The sequence below is a fragment of the Pongo pygmaeus genome, chromosome 4, assembly GCF_028885625.2.
Source record: "Pongo pygmaeus isolate AG05252 chromosome 4, NHGRI_mPonPyg2-v2.0_pri, whole genome shotgun sequence".
Lineage (NCBI taxonomy): Eukaryota > Metazoa > Chordata > Mammalia > Primates > Hominidae > Pongo > Pongo pygmaeus.
This window is the reverse complement of record NC_072377.2, coordinates 70,166,600-70,193,754: the sequence shown is the minus strand read 5'-3', so window position 1 is coordinate 70,193,754 and position 27,155 is coordinate 70,166,600. Positions and strand designations below refer to the sequence as shown.

General features: G+C 36.1%; 1 protein-coding gene and 1 long non-coding RNA gene across 3 annotated transcripts in view; one reads left to right on the top strand and one right to left on the bottom strand.

The window, feature by feature from the left end:
* The window catches only part of CWC27 (CWC27 spliceosome associated cyclophilin), a 264,667-nt gene that overhangs the window by 168,114 nt on the left and 69,398 nt on the right, over window positions 1–27,155 (bottom strand). The window lies entirely within an intron of this gene.
* The window catches only part of LOC129036421 (uncharacterized), a 51,753-nt gene that overhangs the window by 19,122 nt on the left and 5,476 nt on the right, over window positions 1–27,155 (top strand). Inside the window, exon 3 of the long non-coding RNA XR_008502536.2 lies at window positions 1,877–1,997. This is a non-coding gene — a long non-coding RNA (uncharacterized LOC129036421). The remainder of the gene's footprint in view (window positions 1–1,876; window positions 1,998–27,155) is intronic.

Below are 27,155 nucleotides of genomic sequence, written 5' to 3'. Positions count from 1 at the left end.
CTGTATTTTGTACCAGATACACAGTTGATGCATAATAAATGTTTGTGGAATAACTATTTCAAAAATAATCTTAAACATTTTTCTCTTTTATCAACATTTCAATTGTATAGGAGGCATACATTTTGGAGATCTACTGCACAACATGATGACCATGGTTATAATAACGCATTGTATATGTCAAAATTGCTGAGAGTAAATATCAAATGTTCTCACCATAAAACATAAGGATATGAGGTGATGGATATGTTAATTAGCTTGATTTAATCATACCACAATATATACATATATTAAAACCTCACGTTGTACCCCATAAGTATACACAATTATTATTTGTCATTTAAAATTTTTCTAAAAATGTATTTCTTAGTGACAAAATGCATTGTGAACCAAGGATTAGGATTAATCCACAATACCTGAGACCTACTAAAAACAACATAAGTAAAAATACTACTTATCCTAATTCAGAAATTTATAACAAATAATACTAATTATTCCATAAAACATATTAACATATGGATAGGTGACATCTGGGAAATTAACTTTTCAGGCTCTAAAGGAAGATATTAGAAAATATAAATTCAGAGGCTCTAATACTGTAGTGGGAGCATTTGTTGTTTGGGCCAAGCAGCACCCAAATAGCCTTTGTATTTTAAAAGAATCCCAAATTAGTTTGAAGGCAGAACTGCCTCCCACTTCAGAACCCCATAACCTGGAAAGATCTTATCTTATTCACTTGCCAGCCAGGGCATGCCTATATGACCTTAGCAGAGCCAAGGAGGTGCTCTTGCCCAGGACCCTAAATCTTGAAATATTGGAAAAGTAAAAGAGGCCGAAGTTGAGATGATTTGACTTTCAAAAAGGATAATGGCTGTCATTTATGTAATCATATTGAAAATATAAAAATCCATGAGGCATAAATAATACTCATAAAAGATTAAGCCAGATATACAAATAAGAAAACCTCATTTGCCACCCTTAGAGGTGACTATCGCAATTGTTATTATAAAAAATTGGTAATAAAAAAATAAGAATTATCCAGGCTTTTCTACAGGAAGCATATCTCAAAATAATCAAAGCCTCAGTTGATGAGTGAAAGCTTTTCTTTATAGATGAATGCAAGATAATAAATATAAATGGAACGACAGAAAATAATTATTTTGCAACTCCTACTGAAGTAACTGATTCAGGACAAGAATCACCAATGGATGGCAAAATTTTTACATAAAGGATTGATGAGAAACTATATATTCATGAGATATCAAAGTATTACTTCATAGAATATCTGCTAAGAAAAGCATAACTCTAAATTAGAGAAGGGCTGAATGCAGTGTCTCATGCCTGTAATCCCAGCACTCTTGGAGGCCAAAGTGGGAGGATCACTTGAAGCCAGGAGTTTGAGACCAGCCTGGGCAACATAGTGAGGAGTGGCAAAAAATTTAAAAAGTAGCAAGGCATGATGGTGCATTCCTGTAGTCATAGCTACTCGGGAGGCTGACGTGGGAGGATCACTTGAGCCCAGGAGTTCAAGAATCCAGTGAGCTATGATCATACCACTGCATTCTGGCTTGGGCAACAGAGTGATATCCTGTCGTAAAGAAAAACAAGAGGAGGGGAGAGGAGGAGAGGGGATGGGAGGAGCACAGGGAAAGGGAGGGTATAGGGGAGAGGAAAGGTGGGGAGGACAGCGGAGGGGAGAACAGAGGAGGAGAGAAAAGAAACAAAATACCTGAATGTATTTTATTAGTCTTGAGTAAGAGAGAAGTAAGTAGACATCATACAAACCCTTAATTTAACACTGTAAGCAGTGTCGCCCATCACAGTATTACCCATCCCAAGAATGTTTAATCTGAACCAAGCTTTTAAATCTAACTTACAGGTAGCAGAAAATATAGATGATAGAGGAACAAGTTACATGATGCTACATAGAAAAAATCTAACAAGTCCAGAACGTGAGTCGTTCTATACAGGACAACTAGCCCAACTTTATCAAGTCAAAGGTATGAGAAAAATTAAAAGGGTAGGAGATACTGAATATTTTTGTCCTTCCCATATTCATATGTTGAAACTTAATTCCCAATGTGATGGTTTTTGGAGGTGGGGGCTTTGGAAGGTGAGTAGGTCCTGAGGGTGAAGCCCTCACAAATGGGTTTAATGCTCTTATAAAAAATTCCAGAAAGGTTTCTCATCCCGTCCACCACATGAGGACACAACGAGAAGATGGCCATCTATGAACCAGGAAATAGGCCCTCACGAGACACCAAATCTGCTAATGCCTTGATCCTGGACTTCTCAGCCTCAAGAACTGAGAGAAAGAAAATTCTCTTTTCTTGTTTATAAAGCCACCCAGTTAATAGTATTTTGTTAAAGTAGCTTGAATGGTCTAAAGCAAAACTCAAGAGACTAAAAAAAATTCAACATGTAAACCTTGACTGGATCTGGACCTATACAGACAAGCTATAAAAAACATTTTGCAAACACTTAGGAAAATTTGAACATGGGCTGGGTATTAGATGATTATTAGGGAATTATTAATTCATTACATATATGAATTTTATTATGGTTACATAAGTTTTTCCATTTTAAGGTATTCATATTCATATTTTTAGTGGTAAAACATGACTTCTGTAATTTATTTCTGTGTTGAAGTATTTTAATGCAAATAGAGAAAACTATCAATCATTGTTTAATCCAAGTGATAAGTATATGAGTGTTTTCTTCTAGGGTTTTGTTTGTTTGTTTTTGAGGAAGGGTATATTATATTTACTTCCTGATATGCCCAAATTATTTTTGATAAGATAAAAGATTATTTGCGCTGGCCATAGTAGCATGGAGTCCATAAATATGCAGTGGGGCTATGTCAGCAACTGCAGAGGCAAATTCCTAGTAGTTACATTGTCAGGTAGGCAGTGCCTTGCATCCTGACTCAGCCTGGCTCTTTAGCCTTCCTGTACATTCCGTGGGTTTGCTGATATCATTTTGATATATTCATTTGTGACTTAAATTAGCAGAAAAGATTCTGTTATATGGCACCAAGAACATGAAGCAATACACTATTTACATAAACCTACTTGATATCTAGCGCTCTGTGCTCTGCACACAAAACTTTCCCCTAAAACGGATTTTTAAATCCTCATACCAAGATGCACAGGATAAATACATGTATCTATGTAACATTAGAAGAATGACACTGTATTAAAATCATTATCATATTTAGTCTTTAAATAGCATGATATTGAACATTTCTTTGGAAAGTAATGAGAATGATAGTTTAGTAACCTATATTCCTATAGCAATGCAACTATTACATGGAAGTATAATGTAAGGCAGCACAATGGCAGTTGAGATCTGGTATTACATTGCTATTAATGGAAGCACATAGAAGGACCTCAGTTCTAGGATATCCATTAGAAAGAGTACTTACTCAAGTCTCTTCATTGTTTTAACTTTATTCATATATTAAAGGTTAATGTGGCAAAATGTAACAATTCACATAAATAGAAAAAGCATATACAAAAATGTCCTTGATTTTTAAATCAATCACTAAGTACAGAGTACCTGATATGAACACAGAAGTGTGCTAAGCATGTTTAGTCAACTGTTTTGGTACATTGGTGGTTTCCAGTGAACCATTACTTACACATAAGTATAAGTGTACAAGTGATTCATACCCTCATATAGTCTCTTCCCACATTGACTCTAGGCCTGACCATGAGATACCTGCTAAGAAAAACATAACTCTCTAATAGAGAAGATTGGTTATATATATATCTGATTTAGCCACAAAAAAAAATTCTGATGCCAGAAGAGGCTTGATCCTTATTAGTATGGTGGTGAGTGAAAAAAAAAAGAAGAGGCTTGATAACTGCTAGGACATTAGAGCTGATACTTTAGGAATATGTCTTCTTAGAACCCGAGACCACCATGTTGTGAAAAAACCAAAGGTAGCACATGGAAAAGCCACACATGGAGAACTAAGCATTTGGTCCAGCAGGCAGAGTCAAGGCTTGAGACATGACCCTATGAGTTGAAACATCCATGGAGTATTCTAGGCAGCTCCTAACCATTTGAGGAGCCCCAACTAAGGTCCCAGATATTGCAGAACATTATGATCCATCCAATTTGTACCTTATCCAAATCCCTGACCTAAAAAAATTATGAGCTGCTTGTTTTAGTTACTGAGTTTGAGGTCATTTTTACACAGCAATAGATAACTGAAATGGGACTATATTATAATGTATAGTTATTTGTATGATGATAACATACCAAGAGCACTCACAGTTTATCAACTAATTATATATTTTGATGAAATTCATTAATATTTCAAACTCTGCATATAAAGAGTTAGACCAAAGTACTTAAAGTTATGAAGAAATACAAGTGTTTACAGTATAACTTTAAAACACAGTTATATATGCAAATACTCACTCAAAAATTTTATAAGAAATTTTAAGCCAGAAAGACTGATGTTATATCAACAGCATTAAAAAGCAGAGCTGATCCTAATGAGTTACTTATGTTGACTAGGTACCTATTATAAAACATGGTCAAAACAACCAAAAGTAAAACTGAAAATCTAGCCAGAAAATCTGGAGTCTGACCTGGCATTTCAGCTTTATCTTGATATCTATCACACAATGGTGGTATGATTAGAAATCAAACCAAGGGCAGTTTATAGGGTAACATAGGCACTTAGCCCCAACAGTCTGGGTAGGCAAAAGCTTTGTTTAGACAGATAGAGATGTTTTGTGTTTTGTTTACTATAAATGCTAATAATTTTTGCATTTTATTCATATTGAGGTTTTCAACATATTTAAAAATCTAGTATCATATTAAATATTGTAATTCTTCCATTAATATTTTAATTCATTTAAATATCAGCAAATAAATAACATTATTAAATTTTAAGGACTTGTTAAGGTTAAGAATGTAATGGTGGGTAAGTAGCAGTTAAATGCATGGTTATCTGAAGTGAAACTACAGGGTTGGAATTTTGGCTCTGGCACTTTTTAGCTTGTGACTGTGACTCCTCAATTTAAAAATGGGCCTAACAATAGTAACTACCTTGTAGGGTTATTGTGAAGGTTTAAAGAGTTAACATATTAGAGTGTATACAAGGATGCGCCAAATAAACACTTGTTACTATTGTTATATTTTAACTTTGTCAACAATAAAATGTTGATACTACTATTTCAAAAGAGCAATCACATTTTAAACTTTCATGTTCTCTGGAAACGGTCTAAGAATGAAAAAAATGAACACACAAGATTCAGTACAGCCCCGAGACATAATAAGCACTCATAATAATAGAATCCTAATAGGAAAGAATAGGAAAGGATCTCAAGAAATGATCTGACTCTGCTTCTAGAATGATGCTGCACACATAGTACCTTCCTTAGACAAACCTTGATACAAATGATCTCTTTAGTTTTTAGTAATATGCTGAAAATACTCTACCATTCCTGATAGATCTACTTTCTATCACTATAGTCATACTTGCCATTCTACTATGAATTCTTATACGTGTTTGCCTAGCTTTGGTATCAGGGTAATACTTGCCTTCCAGATTGAATTTAGAAGTGTTTCTTCTTCTCCAATATTTTGGAATTCTAATCAGGTTTTGCTGTCTTTGAAACATTTTTAAAACTTTTTTTCCTTTGAGATATAATTTAGTTACAGTGTAATCAACTGTATCTCAAGTGTATATAGTTCAACAAGTTTTGACAGATGGATACACCTGCCTAACCCAACCTCCTAGAATGTTTTTTTGTCATCTCATAAAGTTTCTTTGTACCACTTTCCATATAATCTCTAACATCCCTCCTCCCTGCCACTGCCAACACCCCCTCCCACCACAACCACTGTTCTGCTTTCTATCATCATAGATTAGTTGCTACTTCTAACAATTCAAATAAATAGAATCATACACTATGTTCTTTTTAATGTCGGGTTTCTTCACTCAACACAAAGTATTTTTGAGATTCACAGAAATTACTGTAGTGTCAGTAGTTTGTATCTTTTTATTACTAACTAGTACTCCATAAACATTTCCAATAATTGTTTACTTATTATCCTATTAAAGTAAATTTGGGTTGCTTCCAGTGTTTGGCTATTATGAACTGTTATGATACACATGTGCAGATCTTTTTGTGAACAAATGTTTTCATATCTTTGATAAAAACTTGGGTATCATAAATATCTGGGCATGATGGGTCATAAAGAATATGTATGTTTAACTTTATAAAGACTGTCAAATTGCTTGTCACATTTTACACTCCAACCAGTGACTTGTGTTTGACAGTCCTGGTTCTCTACATCCTTGCTAACATCTGGTTTTTTCATTTTTTTTTTTAAATGTCAATCTAGTGGGTGTTATCTCATAGTGGTTTAATTTGTATTGCCCTGAATATGATTTGAATATTTTCTCTGTGTTTATTGGCCCCAATTTGTCTTCTCATGAATGTCTGGTCAGGTATTTTGTTCACTTAAAACATTGTCTTATTTTTGAATGGTAAGATTCTAGATACAAATCTTTTATCAAATATATGTGTTGTCAATATTTTCTCTGAATCTGTGGCTTCCTATTATTATTATTATTATTATTATTATTATTATTATTATTATTTTTGAGACGGAGTCTCGCTCTGTCACCCAGGCTGGAGTGCAGTGGCGCGATCTTGGCTCACTGCAAGCTCCGCCTCCCGGGTTCACGCCATTCTCCTGCCTCAGCCTCCCGAGTAGCTGGGACTACAGGCGCCCACCAGCCACCACGCCCGGCTAATTTTTTTTTTTTGTATTTTTAGTAGAGACGGGGTTTCACCGTGTTAGCCAGGATGGTCTCGATCTCCTGACCTCGTGATCTGCCCGCCTCGGCCCCACAAAGTGCTGGGATTACAGGCATGAGCCACCATGCCCGGCCGGCTTCCTACTCATTTTTAAAACAATGTCTTTTAATAGGCAGAAATTTTAAACTTTGTTGAAGTTTCTGCTATTCCTTTAAAGTGCAACTGATACTGAAATAATATAAAACACAATCACAATTCTAATAACCATTTATTAAATCCAGAAGAAAACATGAGGCCAGCGATGAGTTTTTAACAGAAGACTTGGATCTGTCCCTGACTTCTGATCTGATCTTCCACTATTCTGATATATATAACCTGATTAAATGGCTTTTCATTTTTAGGTTGCTTTTTCTTGGCCTCTTGTAGTTTATGTAAGGCTACCTTATTTATGCAAATATATTGAGTATAATCTTGAACTCTTTTTTCAATGTCAACAAATTAGACATTATGTCGAATAGCTGCCTACTCAATATGCCCTCCAGGTTACCAAAAACTACAAACAGGATCTTTGAGGGTGTGATTCTTAAATTACTTAACAGTAGATCTTTTTCAGGAGTCCACTTTTTTATGCTTTGTATTGCTAGATTTGTTAAACCTGGTAGACATCACACAGCTATCCTGACTGAGCATCTTCTGCCCACACAGAGACATTTGTCTTTGTCTTCTTTTGGACAGTGATAGAACATCAGTCAGTGAGTAAATGTGGTGAAAAAGGAAGTAGGGTCTTTATTAGGCAGTGATGAATAAATTGAATACTGAAATTTAAACTAATAATAAATGGTGCTGCCTAGACTTTATTCTTTAAAACAACATATTGCCCAGCTGTTAACTTATTCAAACCTTAAATCAAGCATGAGCTTATAACATCTCCAATGTGGTACCTTCTCAGGGAGAATGGGCTAGAAGATGCAGTAAACCTACACGTTTCTCTTTGCTACTAAAATACTACTATTCTCTATTGCTTTTATACATTTATAGATTTTCATCAATATAACTTATATTTTCACCTGGGTTAATTACATAAGCTAGCAACATCTGGTCCATCACAAAGTGTTACTGTATGAAGATCATTTACCAAAATAGTAAAATTTAATGCAGAATTGATTTTCAGAGTTATAAAAAAATGGAATTTATTATAGAAATGGCTGTTTGTAGACAACTAAGTTAGTTAATTTCTACTGCTTCCAAATATTCTTCCAAATGCTTACCTTTAACTTAATTTCAACCTCTTTAAACTGCCACCTACTTAATATAATCTTTTCTTCCAATAAACATGGTATCCCTGAATGATCCAAGTCCCTAAATTATTTGTGAAATTATGTTTACAAAGAGAGCAATAAGTCACAAATTTCTTATTCCAAAATGTCACCACTAAAAAATAAAAACAAAAAAAAACTTGTTGAAAGGCTAATCTATTATAAGTTTAGATTAAAATTTGGGAACTACACACACACACACACATACACACACACACACACACTAAGTTTCTTAAAGACAAATATGGAAGTGGAATAACAACTCTCAAAATATAAATACAGAAAATTGTTTTCAGAGAATTTAATAAAACTGACTCCATCAGTTTTACAGTAAATTACAGTATAATATTTCTCCTAACTAGGGAAACTATTCACATTTGAAATATAGTCTATAAAAGCTTCAATTAAAATATAAGTGTATTACCATTTTAAAAAAGTATTTTAAAAAACAATTGTCCATAAGTATTGATATTGATAATAGGTGCTAGTGATAAAATTGGCCCGTGAAAAGTCATCTATTTGCTTTTTCAAAAGAAAATGAGATATCTGCTTTGAAATATAATTAATTCTGGAGTTTGTAGTCATCTTAAAAACCTAAGCTTTTGGACTAATGAGGATGGATGGTGATGCTAATAACACTCCCCTTAAGCCAAGCTTCTTCCTGATACCTGAATTTATGTTTGATTTGTTCATATTACGGATTTCTTATGAACAGCCATTTTCTTTCTCGTTTATCCCTTGGAGGCCTAAAACAGGAAAGAATTTCTTTTTCTAAAAGCAAGTATGAGGGGAAATGTCCAAATAAAAATGGTTATTCCCATGTATTCGATCTGGTAGTTATTCATACCTCCACACCCTCAACTGTTTTTTTTTTTTTTTTTAAAAATAAAAAAAGGAGAACCTGAAGAGTCTTTCTGTAGAAATTTTTTTGTACTCAACAAAACGTTATTGTGAAATGGTCATGATGGGCATTATTTAAGTAGGAATAGTATTACCAGATTATCCCCAACTCCTCTTTGTGTAGGCTTGCTTGGGTAGTTATTCAACAAACATTTACTTCTGTAAGTTTAAAAGACATTCTACTTGTTCCTCATGGCACTTAGTTTTGATTCATAGGTAAAGGACAAATATACCTTACACATTTCTTATATTGCTCTCAAAGAAGCAATAAATTACCTGAAATCTCTTTATTTTAAACATAAAACTCACTGAATCCTGCTCTACATCAACATTATCTATATAATGGGAAGTAGCTACAAAGCACCTGGCTGTTTATTATGCTGACATGTTCAGAGAAAGACATGTTTTCTAGTTGCAAACACTAGTCTCTGAGAATGCTGATTTCACTCACTGCAAATAAAATACTACTGAAAACATTCTTCTGAATAATTACTTGGAGATGAAAACTTCCTGCTCTTTTCTTATTTATTCCCAAATCACTTTTTTTTCAAATATGACAACAACATCTCTTTTTCAACAGGCCTAGAATTGCTAATTGTTAGACCATTAATATAGAGGTTACCAAGAATTTATTAAAAATAGCAAAAGTTTAAACATGACCACATTCACTGTAAACTTGGCTCTCAGCACCAGTGATCTCATATCAGCCTGTAGGCATTGCAGGGGAGTAAGCAAAAAGAAAAAGTAAACAACACAATTCTAGACGTACTAAACTAGATTTTTTTTTTATGATAAATCTTTCAAAAAAGAACTTCAAAACCCTTAATTCCAGGGTATACTAAATAGTCTTCTTATAGAGGAATTAGCATGTCTATCTTTCCCAAGTGTTATTAAAAAAAAATTGCTAGAATCAAGGAGAGAAGCAGATTACTAAAGCCATGATAGCTTATGACCCTAAGCTAGGACAGTGATGGGTATTTATGAGAATAACACATAAAAATCAACATCTATGCTGAAAACTGAAATATAGTAACAGCCATAAGAAGAGCTATTTCTAAGATGTGTCTTTATTTCATCCTGAAGCACAGAACATAGACTGTATTAATAATCTCTATCCAAGATCAACTTTATAAAGCAAACATTATGAAAACCCAAAGTTTCAGTCCATCTCAATCATAAGCTTTTATTCAGTAGCTGTTATGTATAGTTTATCGCACAGGGCACTGAAGTCAGAATTATGTCAATATTTCTCACACCTCTTAGAATGGTCACTATTTTAAAAAGCAGAAATAACAAGTGGTGGTAAGGATGTAGAGAAATTGGAACCCTTATGTGTTGATGGTGGGAATGCAAAACGATGCAGTTGCTATGAAAAACAGTATAGCACTTCCTCAAAACATTTAAAGCAGAATGGCCACATGGCCCAGCAATCCCAAGTCTAGGTATATATTCAAAAGAATTGAAGATTTTTGCACATACATGTTGATAGCAGCATTATCCACAACAGCCAAGAGGTGGAAGCAACCTAAATGTCCATCAGTGGATGAAGGAATAAAGAAAATTTGGTATATACATAAAATGGAATATTATCCAGCCTTAAAAAGGAAACTGATAAATAGCATGACCTGCATAAACTTTGAGAAGATTACGCTAAGTAAAATAAGCCAGTCACAGAAAAGACTGCATGATTCCACTTACATGAAGTGTCTAGAGTAACTGAATTAATAGAAACAGAAAGTAGAATGCTGGCTGGCAGAGGCTGAGGGCACAAGGAAATGAGGCATTATTTAATAGGTACAGAATTTCAGTTTTGCCAGAGGAAAAAGTTCCGGAGTTTGGTTGCACAACAGTGTGAATATACCTAACATGACTTAACTTAAAAATGGTTGATATAGTTTGGATGTTTGTCTCCTCCAGCTCTCATGTTGAAATGTCATCCCCAGTTTTGAAGGTTCGCCCTGGTGGGAGGTGTTTGGGTCATGGGGACAGATCCTTCCTGAATGGTTTGTTGCTGTCCTCCTGACAAAGAGTGAGTTCTCACGAGATCTGGTTGTTTAAAGCATGCTGGCTCCCCATCACCTTCCACCATAGTTGTAAGCTTCCTGAGGCCTTCACCTGAAGCCAAGCAGATGTTGATACCATGCTTACAGCCTACAGAACTGTAAGCAAATTAAACCTCTTTTCCTTAGACATTACTCACCCTCAAATATTTCTTTATAGCAACACAAGAACGGACTAATACAATGGTTAAGATGGTAAATTTTATGTTATATGTGTTTTACCATAATTAAAAATAAAAATTTTAAAAAATTTGCATTCTATGAAGGGGGCACAAGAAGATTATGCCAATACTTTGCATATGATAGTGCTCAATAAATATTAAGAGAATTAAATTCTTGGTCATCTGTTGAAATACAGTCGAGAAGTTTTGCAATGCTCCCTCAGGCAGAAACAGAGGTTCATGATTCAAGTCAAAAGAAGCAATAAAATTAATTTATTATATACCCACAAATAAAACTGTCCACGTTTCAGCTCTCTGATATCACAGATGTATTCCATTTTGGACCTGGTCTACCTGTTAGAAAGTTGTTCCATATTGTTGAGCCCAAATCTGCCTCCTAGTCACTTTGACTCACCAATCCTGATTCTGTCCTTAGGAACTCTAGAGAGAATAGAAATAACCAAGTCCTTGTTTCGTGTGAATACTTTTCAATGTAAGGAGTTAGGGGAGAATGCCATAATACCATAGTCTGTAGTTTCTTTGCCAGCAAGTTCATTGACTCAATGCCCTAAAGGATAGGCAATGGGACCCATACAATTCTAAGTCATTTTCTCTTAAAAGAATTCAAAATGTTATAATTAGAAGTTTCAAAGGAACAGTAATTTATTTCAAATTATTTATAAGTTTGGGTTTGCTTTTATTTGAAAATGAAAATATGAAAAGCCCTTAATTTAATTAAAAAAAAAAAAAGTGGCCGGGAGCAGTGGCTCACGCCTGTAATTCCAGCACTTTGGGAGGCCGAGGCGAGCAGATCACCTGGGGTCAGGAGTTCAAGACCAACCTGACCAACATGGTGAAACCCCATCTCTCCTAAAGATACAAAAATTAGCTGGGCGTGGTGGCAGGTACCTGTAATCCCAGCTACTCCAGAGGCTAAGGCAGGAGAATCACTTGAACTTGGGAGGCGGAAGTTGCAGTGTGCCGAGATCATGCCACTGCACTCCAGCCTCTGCAACAGAGCGAGACTGTCTCAAAAAAAAAAAAAAAAAAAAAAAATGGTTTTCGTTCTTTAAGCATCTGACTCTGAAAACACTGTTTGGCTCTTCTGTCCCTCCCTGAAGTAGATCTTAGACATCTAATAAATGCTGTCAGCAAAAATGCTTTGGGCTGAAGAATATGATAGAGGCATACTATTTTATTAGTAGCCATTTATTTCATTTTCATTTATGCTGGAGATTTTAGCCATTCAGCATGTATACAACCTAAAGTTATTAAAACATTTTTAGTCACTGTGATCTTTTGGTTTATTTGTGCACATGAAACCATGACCAAATACGAGGCATTAGTTAGTAGCAGATACAAAATTATTGAAGCACTCTAACCAGTTACTTATGTTTCCATCTCTAAGAACATTTCTGTGTTTTAATACTAGTAGAATATTATTATCTACTAGTAGAAAGAGAAGTAATGCAGGTAACAATATCATGCTCTCCAAATTATACTGAAAGGCTATGTCATACACTGAAATAGTTGTTTATAAACTTTTCTGAAAATCTGGTTTCAAGAACTTAATTGAAACTGTTATTAGTTTCTAAAAGAGTTAGAATTCTCACCTTTAAAAGACAAAAGAAAACGAGTGAGATATATTCAATATAGTTAACTTTCCAACAAAGTATCAAATAAATGAGCATTCTGCATACTTCCTTGCACTTAGTAAGTGTTCAATACATCTTGAATTGAAATGAGTAGATTTTTACTTGGTATTGCTTAGCTAGCATCTAAATTAAATCATATAGCTAAGTTTGATGCCTTTCAAACATTTTCTAGTATTTTTTAAAAGTATAAATTGATAACTTATAATTGGATAAATTTTTGGAGTACAAAGTGATGTTATGATTTATGAATACAATGTGGAAAAATTAAATCAAACTAGTTAACATCCATCACTTCAAATACTTAACATACTTTTGTGGTGAGAACATTAGATATTCATTTTCTTAGCCATTTTGAGATGTATAATACTCCATTGTTAACTACATTAATGAGGCTGTGCAATAGAACTAAAAAACAAACCAACAACATATTCCTCCTGTATGATTTTGAACCCTGTGAGCATCATCTCCCTATTCCTCCCACCCCTCCAGCCTCTCTTACCACCATTCTACTGTGCTTCTATGAGTTTAACTGTTTGAGTCCACATATAAGTGAGAACACAGGGTATTTGTCTTTCTGTGCCTGGCTTACTTCACTTAGCATAATGTTCTCCAGTTCCATTGATGTTGCCAGTGACAGAATTTCCTTCTTTTGCAAAGCTGAAAAGTATTCTGTTGTGCATATATAATACACCACATTCTCCTTACCTATTCATTTGTTTATGGACACTTAAGTTGAGTCCGGAACTTGGCGACTGTGAATAGTGCTGCAATGAACATGTAGTGTAGACATCTCTTTAACAAATGAATTTCAAATCGTTTAGGTGAATATCTAAAAGTGGTATTTCTGATTCATATAATGCTAATGTTAGATTTTTGAGGAATCATCATACAGTTTTCATAATGGCTGTACTAATTTACATTCCCACCAACAGTGTACAAGGGTTCCCTTTTCTCCACATCCTTGCCAACATTTTACTCTTTTTTTGATAGCCATTCTGACAGGTGTGAGGTGATATGTCATCATGGTTTTAATTTGCATTTCCCTAATCATTAGTGATGCTGAACATTTTTTCATGTATCTGTTGGCCATTTGTGTCTTCTTTTGAGAAATGTCTTTTCAGGTCCCGTCCCCAGGTTTTAATTTTTTTGTTTTGTTTTCTTGCTATTAAGTTGTTTGAGCTCCTTATATATTTTAGATATTAACCCTTTATTAGACGTCTGGCTTGCAAATATTTTTTTCCCAATTGTAGTTTGACTCTGCACACTTGTTTCCTTTGCTGTGTGGAAGCTTTTCGGTGGATGTAATCCCACTTATCTATTTTTGCTTTCATTACCTCTTGTCAAATCCAAAATATCATTAACTGTACTAATATGTCATTTTTCCCCTATGTTTTCTTCTGTCAGATTTACAGTTTCTGGTTTTAAGATTAAACCTACTTATTTAGTGTTGATTTTTGTATATGGGCCCAATTTCATTATTCTCCATGTGGATATCCAGTTTTCCCAAAACCACTTATTGATGAGACTATCCTTTTCCCTTTTTGGCCCTTTGTCAAAAATCAATTGATCATACATGCATGGGTTTGTTTCTGAGTTTTCTATTATGCCCTTCAATTGGTTGACAGGTCTTTTTTTTTTTTTGGCCAGTACCAAGCTGTTTTAATTACTACAACTTTGTAGTATAGGTAGCATAGTTTAAAATCAGGTAGTATGATACCTCCAGCTTAGCTCTCTGTGCTCATAATTGCCTTGGATATTTGAGGGATTTTTTTGTGTGTGTTTATATGCAGTTTCATATGAATTTTAAGATTATTTTTTCTATTTCTATGAAAACTAACATTGGAATTTTCATAGTGATTGCATTAAATCCATAGATCACTGTATTGGTCCATTCTCACACTGCTATAAAGAACTACCTGAGACTGAGTTATTTTATAAAGAAAAGAGGTTTAATTGACTCAGTTCCAGATGGCTGGGAAGCCCTCAGGAAACTGACAATCATGGCAGAAGACAAAGGAGAAGGAAGCACCTTCTTCACTAGGCGGCAGGAGAGACAGAGAGAGAGAGAGAGAGAGAGAGAGAACTGCCACACACTTTTAAACTATCAGATCTCAGGAGAACTCACTATCACGAGAACAGCATGGGCAAAACCTCCCCCATGATCCTATCACCCCCCACCAGGTCCCTCCCTCAACATGTGGGAATTACAATTTGAGATGAGATTTGGGTGGGGACATGCAGCCAAACCATATCAATGACTTTGGGTAGTGTATTAGTGTGTTCTCCCATTGGAGGTGCTGCATACTTTTAAACAACTAGATCTTGTGAGAACTCTTTCACGAGAACAGCACTAGGGGGATGGTGCTAACCCATTTGTGAGAAACCACCCCCATGATCTAATCACCTCCCACCAGGTCCCAACTCCAATGCTGAGGATTACAATTCAACATGAGATTTGAACAGGGACACAGATCCAAACCATATCAATTAGTATGTACATTTTAACAACATTAATTCTTCCAATACAAGAACGTGATATCTTTCCATTTCTTTGTCTTCTTTAATTTCTTTTTACAGTTTTCAGTGTACAGGTCTTTCACCTTCATAGTTAAATTTATTCCTAACTTCTTTTCTTTTTTTTTTTTTTTTTTTTTGGTAGCTATTGGAAATAGGAGTGTTCTTTTGATTTCTTTTTCAGATAGTTCATTGTTACTGTACAGAAGTGCTACTGCTCTTTGTGTCGATTTTGTATCCTGCAACTTTATTAGTTCAAATCGTTCTTTGGTGGAGTCTGTAGAGTTTTCTACATATAACATTGTGTTGTCAGCAAACATTCACAATGTTACTTCTTCCTTTCCTATTTGTGTGCCTTTTATTTCTTTCTCTTGCCTGTCTGCTCTGGAAAGGAATTCTAGTGCTATTTGAATAGAAGTGGTGAGAACGGGCATCCTTACCTTGTTTCAGATTTTAAGAGAAAAAGCTTCCAGCTTTTCACCATTGAGTATATGATTAGCTGTAGGCTTCTCTTACATGGTTTTTATTGTGTTGAGGCACATTCCTTCTATACCTAATTTGGTGACTTTTTAAAATAAAAGAATGTTGAATTTTATGAAATGCTTTTCCTGCATGTAGTGACATGATCATATGGTTTTTATACTTCATTTTGTTAATGTGATATACCACATTTATTGATTTGTGTATGTTGAGTCTTTTGTGTATCTCAGGGATAAATCCCATTTGATCATGGTGGAGAATCCTTTGAATGTATAATTGAATTTGGTTTTCCAGTATTTTCTTGAGGATTTTTGCATCTATGCTCATCACGAATATTGACTTCTAATTTGCTTTTCTGGTAACATCACTGTCTGGCTTTCGTATCACAGCAATGCTGGACTCATAAAAAGGGTTTGAAAGTATTTCCTCCTCTTTGGTTTTCTGGAAGAGTTTGAGAAGGATTGATATCAGCTCTTTAAATGTTTACTATAATTCAGCTGTGAAACTACCATGGGCTGTGCTTTCCTTTGGTGGGAGATTTTAAGAATTATTAATTCAATCTGCTTACTCATTATTGGTCTGTTCAGCTTCCTGGTAGGTGGTATATGTCTAGGAATTTATCCATTTCTCCTAGGTTGTCCTATTTGTTGGTGCATAATTGTTCATAATAGTCTCTTATGATCCTTGGTATTTCCATGGTATCAGTTCTATTGTCTTCTCTTTTAATTTCTGATTTTATTTTACCCTTCTCTCCTTCTCTCTTCAGTTAGCTAAAATCTGTCAATTTTATTTTTTCAAAAATCAACTCTTAATTTTGTTAACGTCTTGTATTATTTTTCTAGTCTCTATTTCTTTATCCCTGCTCTGATCTTTATTGTATTTTTTCTCTCCTAGCTTTAGGCTTAGTTTGTTCTTTTTCCTATTTCCTTGAGTTGTAACATTAAGTTGTTTGAGATCTTTGTCTTTTTTTTGATATTTTTTTTTTGCTATAAACATTCCTCATAGAACTGCTTTTGCTGTATCCTGTAAGTCTTAGTATGTTGTATTTACATTTTCATTTTTCCCAATATATTTTTAAATTTCCCATTTAATTTCTTCATTGAGCCATTTGTTTTTAGAAACATGTTGTGCAATTTCCATGTATTTTTTAATTTTTCCAAAATTCTTTCTGTTATTGATTTCTACTTTCATATCATTGTAGTCAGAAAATATACTTAATATAATTTCAGTCATCTTAAATTTGCTGGGGCTTATTTTGTTATCTAAGCTGAAGAATGTTCTGTGTGTCCTCAAGGAAAATGTGTATTCTGTTGCTGTTGAACGGAATGTTTTATATATGTCTGTGAGGTCCCTTTGGTCAAAAGTATTGTTACAGTCCAGTGTTTCCTTATGAATTTTCTGGATTGCTAACCTGTCCATTTTTGAAAGTGAAGTATAGAAGTCCCCTGTTGTTATTGTGCTGCAATCTATTTCCCCCTTCAGATCTTTTTATCTTTGTTTTATATATTTAGATGTTCCAATGTTGGGTGCAAACATATTTATAAGTGTTGTATCCTTTTGGTAAATTGACCCCTTTATCATTGTATAATGTCCTTTGTCTCATTTTATGGGTTTTGACTTAAAATCAATTTTGTCTTATGTATGTATAGCTACCCCTACTCTCTTTTGGTTTGAATTTGCATGGAATATCTATCTATCCCTTCAGTTTCCATCTATGTGCATCCTTAAAAGTGAGATGTATCTTTGTATACAGTATATAGCTAAGTCTTGTTTTTTAATCCATTCAGTAACTGTCTTTTTATTAGAGAATTTAATCCATTTATAAACAAGGTAATCATTGATATGTAGGATGTACTATTGCCATTTCCTTTTTCTTTTTCTTTTTTTTTTTTGAGATGGAGTCTTATTCTGTCACCCAGGCTGGAGTGCAGTGGTGTGATCCTGGCTCACTACAACCTCCACCTCCTGGGTTCAAGCGATTCTCCTGTCTCAGCCTACCAAGTAGCTGGGATTACAGGTGCATGCCACCATGCTCAGCTAATTTTTGTATTTTTAGTAGAGATAGGGTCTCACCATATTGGCCAGGCTGGTCTCAAACTCCTGACCTCACGTGATCCACCAGCCTCGGCCTCCCAAAGTGCTGGGATTACAAGCATGAGCCACTGTGCCCGGCCTATTGCCATTTTCTTAGTTTTTTTTCTGGATGTTTGATAAATAATTTTTTCTGTCTTCCTCCCTTGCTGTCTTCCTTTGTGATTTGATGTTTTTCTGTAGTGGTATGCTTTGAATCCTTTCTATTTTTGCTTTATACTTCCACTAAAGATTTTTGCTTTGTGATTACCATGAGGTTTACACAGAACATCTTATAAACAATCAAGTATAAGCTGATAACAGCTTATAAACAATCAAGTATAAGCTGATAACAACTTAACTTTGCATACAACAATTAACTTTGCATACAATAATTCTATACTTTTGCATACCCCCTCAACATTATGTTTTTAATGGCAGAATTTACATCATTTTTAACGTGTATACCTTGATAATTTATTTTAGCTATAGCTGCTATTAATATTTTTGTTTTTTAACCCATGTACTAGGGATGAAATTGCCTTACACACCATTATTACAGTCCTAGCATTTTCTGAATATGGCACTATTTTACATATACCATTGAGTTTTGCAATTCATATGTTTCATGAAACTGAGGGAGAAAGTATTATTTCCTCCTCAATTATGAAAGATAGCTTTGCTGGGTTAAGTATTCTTGACTGGTAGTTTTTGTGTTTGTTTTCCTTCAGCATTTCAATTATATCATGCCACTCTCTCCTGGCCTACTGGGTTTCTGCTGGGAAATCTGCTGATAGTCATATTGTCTCCTTTGTATGTGATGTGTTTATCATCTCTTGCTGTTCTCAAAATACTTTGTCTTTGATTTTTGACAGCTAGATTATTGTATGCCAGCTAGATAATGTATGTATTGTGTACCCCTCTGTGTGTTGAATTTGATTGAAATTTCTGTGCTTCTTGTACCTGGATATTCACATCTATTCCCAGATTAGGGGATTTTTCAGCCATTCTTTCCTTAAATAGGCTTTATGACCCTTTTTCTATTTCTTCTTTTGCAAATCCTAGTATGCAAAGGTTTGATCTCTTGATGGTGTCTCATAGTCCCATAAGCTTTCTTCATTCTTTTTCACTCTTTTGTCTTTCTGGTCCTCTAACTGGATAATATCAAATGTTGTCTTCCAGCTCATTGATTCTTTCTTCTGCTCTATCAATTCCACCAATGATGCTTTCTATTGAATTTTTCAGTTCGGTCATTGCATTCCTCAACTCTAGAATTTATATGTGTTTCTTTTATATTGTTTCTATTTCTGTCAAACTTGTTATTTTTGTTATGTATCAGTTTCCAAATTTTATTACATTTTCTATCCATATATTCTTGTACATCACTGAACATCTTTATGAGTAGTATTCTAAATTCTTCCTCAGTCATTCCAAAGATCTCCATTTCTTTGGGGTCCATTACTGAAGCTTTATTAGTTTCTTTTGGGATTTCTTCTGATTCTTTGTAGTTCTTGTGTCCTTGTGTTATTGTCTATGCATTTGAGGAGAAAGCCGCCCTTCTAGCCTTTACAATAGGTGTTCTTTGGCATGGATAGAGGTTCACTATTTAGTTAAGCCTGTGAAGGGCCAGCTGGTGATGATCCCAGGGAGTCAGAGCTTGTTGGGAGTTCTCTAACTTGCTGGGCAGATGCCTTTCCTCTGATGTTACATGGGGCTGCTGGATAGACTCCACTGTCTGGTAAGATCAGTGGCTGGGCTCTGCTATTAGGCAGAGTTAATGGCTAGAAACTGTGATGGTTTCTCATCAGGCCGGTTGCAAGTTGTATTCCCTGGATGGGCAATTCTGCTATTTGACATCTGCAGTTGGGCCGGGCTGTAGGCTGGGCTCCAAGGTTAGGCAGAGTAATTTCTTGGGAGAGGGGAAATACCAGAAGCTGTACCCCTTAGAAATGCTCAATTGAGGATTACCTCCCTGTCAGGGTAGAGCCATGGGTTTGCCTTGTGGCAGAGTTGAGTGGCTGTTTGACTACCTGGGTCAAGCAGGTCTAGGCTCTATGCTTCTCTAAAATGCGTGAAAGTGGAAATCTCCCTGCCTGTGCAAAGTCACTGGAATGGCTTATTGGCTGAATGGCGCCACTGCTTGAGCACCCATGTCAAGTCAATCTAGAACATTTAATTCTCTGAAATTCATAAAGGTGGAGAGTCTCTCTGCCTGGGTAGGGTTGTAAAGCAGGTTTTTTGGCTGAGGGTGAGGGGAGCTGCTGCTTGACTTCTCAAGTCAAACTGGTATAGACCCTTCACTTCTCCAAAATGTGAGGAAGTGGGCAACTCCCTGCATATGCAGGTCACAGAGGTGAGCTCTGAGGCTGGGTGGGAAGCTAGCAGCCTAAGGACTCAAGCTAGGATGAACTTCCCATCTTCCTTCTCAAGGCAACTAGCTTAGCTTTGGGGGTCAACTATGAGGTTGGCTGGTATCTGTGACCAGGCATCACAGCTGTCAGGAACACAGAGGTACTGTCAAGATCCATGCACTGGTCAACATGACCTCTGCCTCCTTTATCTATTTCTACCCGACTCCAGGCAGTCTAGCCATGCTGCCTGCTTTGGAGTGGGTTTCATAAGAAGCATATCAGAATGCTAGGTATACTGGATGACTGCATCCAGTTCCCTTCCCCCCTGTTGAAATTCTGGGTTCAGAGAAAAAATCTCCATCTGGTGCTGTGCTTGACTTAGGGGAAGAGGAGGGGCAGCACTGTTGGAATAAGACTGTTCTTATACTTCTAATTCAGGTTTTATTCAGTTCTGCAAATCATGCAGGTAACTCAGGCTTGTTTCCAAGTGTAGCAGTTTTCAAAAGGATGCTCTAGTCTAGTCTAGCTGAACTTTGTGGGTCGGGGCCGGGGGGTGGCGGAGGGGTGGCAGTGGGAGGCAGGGCATGGAAGTGGAGCTTGAGACTTCCTCTTCTGTTATTTTGCTGATGTCACTAGTCACCAGACCCTGTACATTTTAAAAATCATGTAGGTATTTAAATGACTATAACTATACTTCCATTTTGATTTTCCAGCACTATAAAAAATTCTGTTAATGTTTAGAAAAAGATAAGCAAGTAATTTTTAAGTGCCTGTGAACTTCTCCAGATTAAAATCTACCAATTCATTTCACTTGTTTGCCTAGAAAATAAGGTTTTTCTCTTCTGTTATAATTCTTCCTACTAGATATAGATATGTCAAAACATTTACATAATATTACATTTTAATTGGGTGGAGGATAAAAAGTGGACTGATTCCTGGATATTGCCAATCTCTCCTGGGAGTTGTGTCATTAGTGGAATTTGTTTGGGACTAAACCTACAAATAAAATGCATTAACACTTCAAAAAACTGTCTCAATGTGAGTTAATTAGAATTGAGATGTTAACATCAATACTCCCACATATATGAAGCAAATCCTTGATTCTATTCTCTCTTTCCTAGAAAGTGGCTATCTTTAACTTTTTCCATTGTTGTGAATCTGGAAGTCAAAGAAAGGCCCTCTTGAGTTTCCTGATAATATATGGTAGTGGGCTTTTCGGAGTCACAAAATAAATGAAAACAGTAGAGGTATTAAAATCTTAGAAAATCTCAGAGTTCTTGCTGAACAAATAAAGCTAATGTCTGGGAAAAATACTTACTATCTTCCTTTGCACTGCGATATACAACTGACAACCAGTGGACTGAGGCTTTTCAAGAAATATCATTTTAGAAAAACACAGATAAATCAAAAAATCCTTACACGAAACCTTGAAAGAGTAAACCTTGTAACATTAACATTAATGGAGATTGATTATTCTTACATAAATGATTCCTTTTAAGGTGAAACATTACACAGGACTTGAAGACTGAGATAGGGTTTATTGGCAAAAGAATCTTGAGAAACAATTAGAACTTGAAAAAGGCCAGGTAGGGTGGCTCATGCCTGTAATCCCAGCACTTTGAGAGGGTGAGGGTGGGCGGATTGCTTGAGTCAGGAGTTTGAGACCAGCTTGGGCAACATGGTGAAACCCCATCTCCACCTAAAATACAAAAAATAAGCCGGGCATGGTGGTGTGCACCTGTAGTCCCTGCTACTTAGGAGGCTGAAGTGGGAGGCTTGCTTGAGCCTGGGAAACGGAGGCTGCAGTGGGTCGAGATCATGCCACTGCACTCCAGCCTGGGTGGCAGGGCAAGATCCTATCTAATTAAAAAAAAAAAAAAAAAGGCTGGGAGCAGTGGCTCATGCCTGTAATCTCAGCACTTTGGGAGGCTGAGGCGAGTGGATCACGAGGTCAGGAGATCGAGACCATCCTGGCTAACATGGTGAAATCTCGTCTCTACTAAAAATACAAAAAATTAGCCAGCATGGTGGTGGGTGTCTGCAGTCCTAGCTGCTCAGGAGGCTGAGGCAGGAGAATCGCTTGAACCCAGGAGGCAGAGGTTGTAGTGAGCTGAGACCACGCCACTGCACTCCAGCCTGGGTGACAGAGTGAGACTCTGTCTCATAAATAAAGAAAAATAAAATAAAACATCAATGAAGGAAATGCCAGATTGAAGCCTAAAAGTAGGGAATTCAGTTATATTACAATATTGTAAACCAGGGGTAAGCAAACTTTCTGTATAGGACCGGATAGTACTAAATAAATATTTTAGGGTTTGTAGGCCACATGGTCTCAATCACAACTACTCAAATCTGTCATAGTAGCATAAAAGCAGCAATAGACAAAATATAAATGAGTGGCTATATTCTATTAAAACATTATTTCAAAAATAGATGGCAGGCTGTATTAGGTCTGTAGTCTGTAGTTTGTCAACTACTATTTTAAGTCAAAAGTAAATACCTAAACTTGGCTGGGCGCGATGGCTCATGCTTGTAATCCCAGCACTTTGGAAGGCCAAGGTGGGTGGATCACCTGAGGTTGGGAGTTCGAGACCAGCCTGACCAACATGGAGAAACCCCATCTCTACTAAAAAAGAATACAAAAATTAGCTGGGCATGGCCGGTGGCGCAGGTCTGTAATCCCAGCTACTCAGGAGGCTGAGGCAGGAGAATCGCCTGAATCCAGGAGGCGGAGGTTGCAGTGAGCCGCAATTGTGCCATTGCACTCCAGCCTGGGCAACAAGAGCAAAACTCCACCTCAAAAAACAAAAACAAAAACAAAAACACAAAACAAAGAAAACCTAAACTTGGCAAATACAGTGGTAACAAAGATATAAAAAAACGAATCTTAAATATTTATGTGGAAGATGTGATAGGTTTTGGTGACTGACTAGATGTAGTAATAGATATTACCGAAATAAGACTTCAGGATGACTTTCAAATTTCTAGCTTGGTAACTAGGTGGGTAAGGGTATATTCACTGAGAGAGGGAATCTAGAACAGTGCTATGTTTTAAATGCACCCTCCAAAACTCATGTTGAAATTCAAGTGCCATTGTGATAGTATTAAGCGGTGGGATCTTTAAGAGGTGATTAGGCCATGAGCAATCTGCCCTCATGAGTAGATTAATGCCATTATCATGTGAATAGGTTCATCATTATGGGTGTGAGCTCCTGAAACAAGGTGTTTGGACTTATTTCCTCCCTCTGTCTTGCACCCTCACTTGTCTTTCAGTCTTCCGTCTTCCTCCTCCTACCATGGGCTAACAAAGCACAAAGGCTCTTGTCAGATGCCAGCACCATGGTCTTGGACTTCCCAGCCTCCAGAGCTATAAGCCAAACAAACTTCTGTTGCTTATAATGACCCATTCTTTCATATTCTGTTATAGCAGCAGAAAATGGACAAAGATAGACAGGGTGTAAATTTGGTAAGAATGATTACAATTTCTGTGTTGAAAATGTTGAATTTGAAGACGCTGTGGGACACCTAATTGAGACAGCTATAGCATGCTTTTCTACCTTCACAACGTGTCAATCTCCACATCCTGTCAATTCTCCCTTACAAAGCTCTCAAATTTCTTTGCTATCCAGTCCTCCTGCCCCTGGCCTGGCCATTCCCAATGCCTTGATTAGCCCCTTATGATCTGGCCTCAAAACTGATTTCCAGACTTCAAGCCTCAGGGCCTTCTAATTCACTGTTCATATTTAGGCCAAAGAAACCATTCTAAAATATGAATCTGATCATGCCCCTTCCATGCTGAAAATTCTTCAGTAGCTACCCAACAAAATACAAGTTCTTTTATGATCTGACTACTGTCTACTTACTGTAAACTAACAGTAACAAACAACAATAGCATTAATAGCTATCTTTTGCATTTATATGGTACATACTGTTACCTTCAGCTGAAAAAAACCCGCCTTATAGAAAGACTTGTAAAATTATGCCAAAATATTAAGAGTTCTATGCAGATAGAAAAAAACAGAGTTTTTTTTCCCATTTTTACCTGCCTCTGTTTTCTAAAATGTCCTTAATGAGGACTTTTTTTTTTTTTTTTTTTAATGAAAAAGGGTAAAAACACACAAAGGCCAATAACAATCAACCCTCTTTTCTGCCAACTCCTTCTGCTCAGTCCTTGGGAAAGCTTCATCTTCCCATCCCTTGAGGACATTGCTTGGGTGCAGCAGTAATTCCTCTACTGTCTGGCTCCTGCTGTTGGTCTTCGTCATCTCAGCTTCTGCAGTGCTCACTTCTCTACTTGGCACACTAAGCCACTTTTTCCCACCACACTGACTACTTGGCTCCTAATTCCCAGCCACAGACTCAGAGATTTAGCTCTGGAGAGGGCAAGCCTGAAGGGCTATGCCCCTGGCAGGGAGCCTATATATGCACTAGTTTCCTCCAAAGAGAGCCCCTAGAGACTAGATCTAAGGGAGTTTATAATTTACAGTCTTCTGGTCACAGATGACCCTGAAGTTACAATGTCCCTTTATAAGATGTGTCAGGAGTCCTCTTTGACTGCTTCCTCTTTGGTCACTCAATCAGTTCCCATGTCAAGTTGCCACTTCTTTTTTCACAACCAACTTTTCTGTGTTCTTTTCAAGTGCTTTAATCTCCCCCTTAGATAAGTGCCACAGATTCCTAACTGATCTTTTTGCCTCTAGTCATCCCCCACTGTAATCTATCTCATTAAGATAGTACTCAAAAATATTAAATAGATCCCAAAAGAAAGCCGAAATAGTCTGCTTCAAGATCTCTACATTCCAGCCCAACACTTCTATTCCCAGTATTTTCCTGTGGAGATAGGCCTTTTACAGTGCCCTGCCCTCATCAGGCCCTGTGCTTTCTTGTTTCCAAGTACTTTCTCAAGTCCCCTCCAGAAATAAATTTCTTCCTACCGGCTTCATCCTGCTACATTTATGGCCTAGCTTGAATGCTACCTATTCCATTAAGCTTTCCTTGTTCACAAAAGTCAACTATTCTTGCCTTAAATTCCTTAACACTGCTTGTATCATATATAACTACTCACCAGCTTCTATCCTTGCACCCATTACATACTTCCGTATACTATAGCCTTTCAAACTCTCATCTTCTTCATTCTTGAATGCTTCACAGGGCCATCACAATTCAAAATCCAGTAGATGAGTACTGAATGAATGTTTCTTCTCAACAAATATTTTAAGAGTAAAACTTTGTCCTCATATATCTAAATTCTGTGCACCTCACACATTTAAAGGCCTCAATGAATACAAGTACTTCACTTATTTACTCATTCAATAAACATTTCCTGAGCACCTAGTATATGCCAGACAGAAGTTAGGAATTCACAAAAAGGATTCCATTAAAGTTCTGAAAATGGCCCCACCTTCCATTGTTTTGAAAGATATTCTTTTCTCATCAAAAAGAAATAGACCAAACAGCTTCTCACTTCCTGTTAGGTCAAATTTTTATAGTATGACTGATTATTTTCATAGTATGACTGATTATTTTTCATAAATTCCCTAAGCAGATATGACAGATATGGCTACATTCAAACCTGAGTATAAAAATCATTCTAAATCCAAACATAAATGATTTTACAAATTTGGTGAATTTTGATTGCCATACTTCTCTGTCCTTTTCTCTAACATAAAATAATCAAGAGCTTACTGGGTTACTCTAAAATTCAAAGTTATAAATTTCAGCTTTAATACCTATGGGGAAATGGGCTTTCTGGAGCACTTGTAAGTTTGTGGCAGAGAACACCTGGGTATTAGCTCTGCTTTCTCCCTCTGGATGAGAACGTGTCCTTGCTGACACTGAGTTCACTTCAACAACCAGGAAACTCTGGTAATTATAAACATTCCCTTAAAAGGAAGCCCACAGATTATTAGTTCACGTTCCCTGGAATAGTGATGAAAATGCAATAGCCCACAGATTGTTAGCTCTTATAGAATAGTGACTTAAAAAGGGCAGTGGCATAGTAAGAAATGAACTTTCCTGATTCAGGAACCCTATCTGTATATTGTATATACATAATCTATATGTATATTGTTATTAGCAGCTGTTTATCTCTATTGAGGGCCTTTGTGATGAAGAGAAATTATGCTGATATATTGCATCTGTTTCAACTCTGACTTTACTTCTAAAAACACTGGATCTTTGGTTAACTAAATTGGAAACATAAAGCTAAAAGCACACATGTGAATGTACATATGTATATGTGTATGTTCTCCTCCTGTCAATCCATAACCTACCCAAAATGCTGTACAAGACTTAGAGGAAAACTAAGATAGTAAAACCAATCTAATGACTTTGATCAAATAAGTAATGCTAATTCCTAAGGAATAAATCAACTATATGACCAACACTAATTGTAGAGAATGCTCATTTGATTAGTTGAAGAGTCACTAAGGAGATTAACTTCTGCATAGGATAAATGTAGACATCTAAAAATCTCTAGGAAAAATGTAGTATTAACTAAGGTGCTTTTTGAGGGACACTTCAACTTTTTAGGTATGATATCCAAAAGACTGAAAAGTTTAAAATGCCTTCTGAAGGAAATACTATGAAAAGTTTTCAACTTCAAAAATACTTTGAAAGTAAAGAGGTTTCTATGATCGGCAACAACTATTTCATATTTTGTAGTTTGAAAATGTTCAGCAAAATTACATAGCTTAACTAAGTTGTAAAACTCTAAATAAGAGAGACCCCTGTGAGGTGAGGTTTGGCTTTTTTTTAATGTCAAAATGGAAAATATAGTGGTAATATGGTAAAATGAATTTCTTTAACCCTGAACTTGCTTCACATTCTTGCTAAGACAAAGTCATTTTGCTATTTAAAAGAGATAA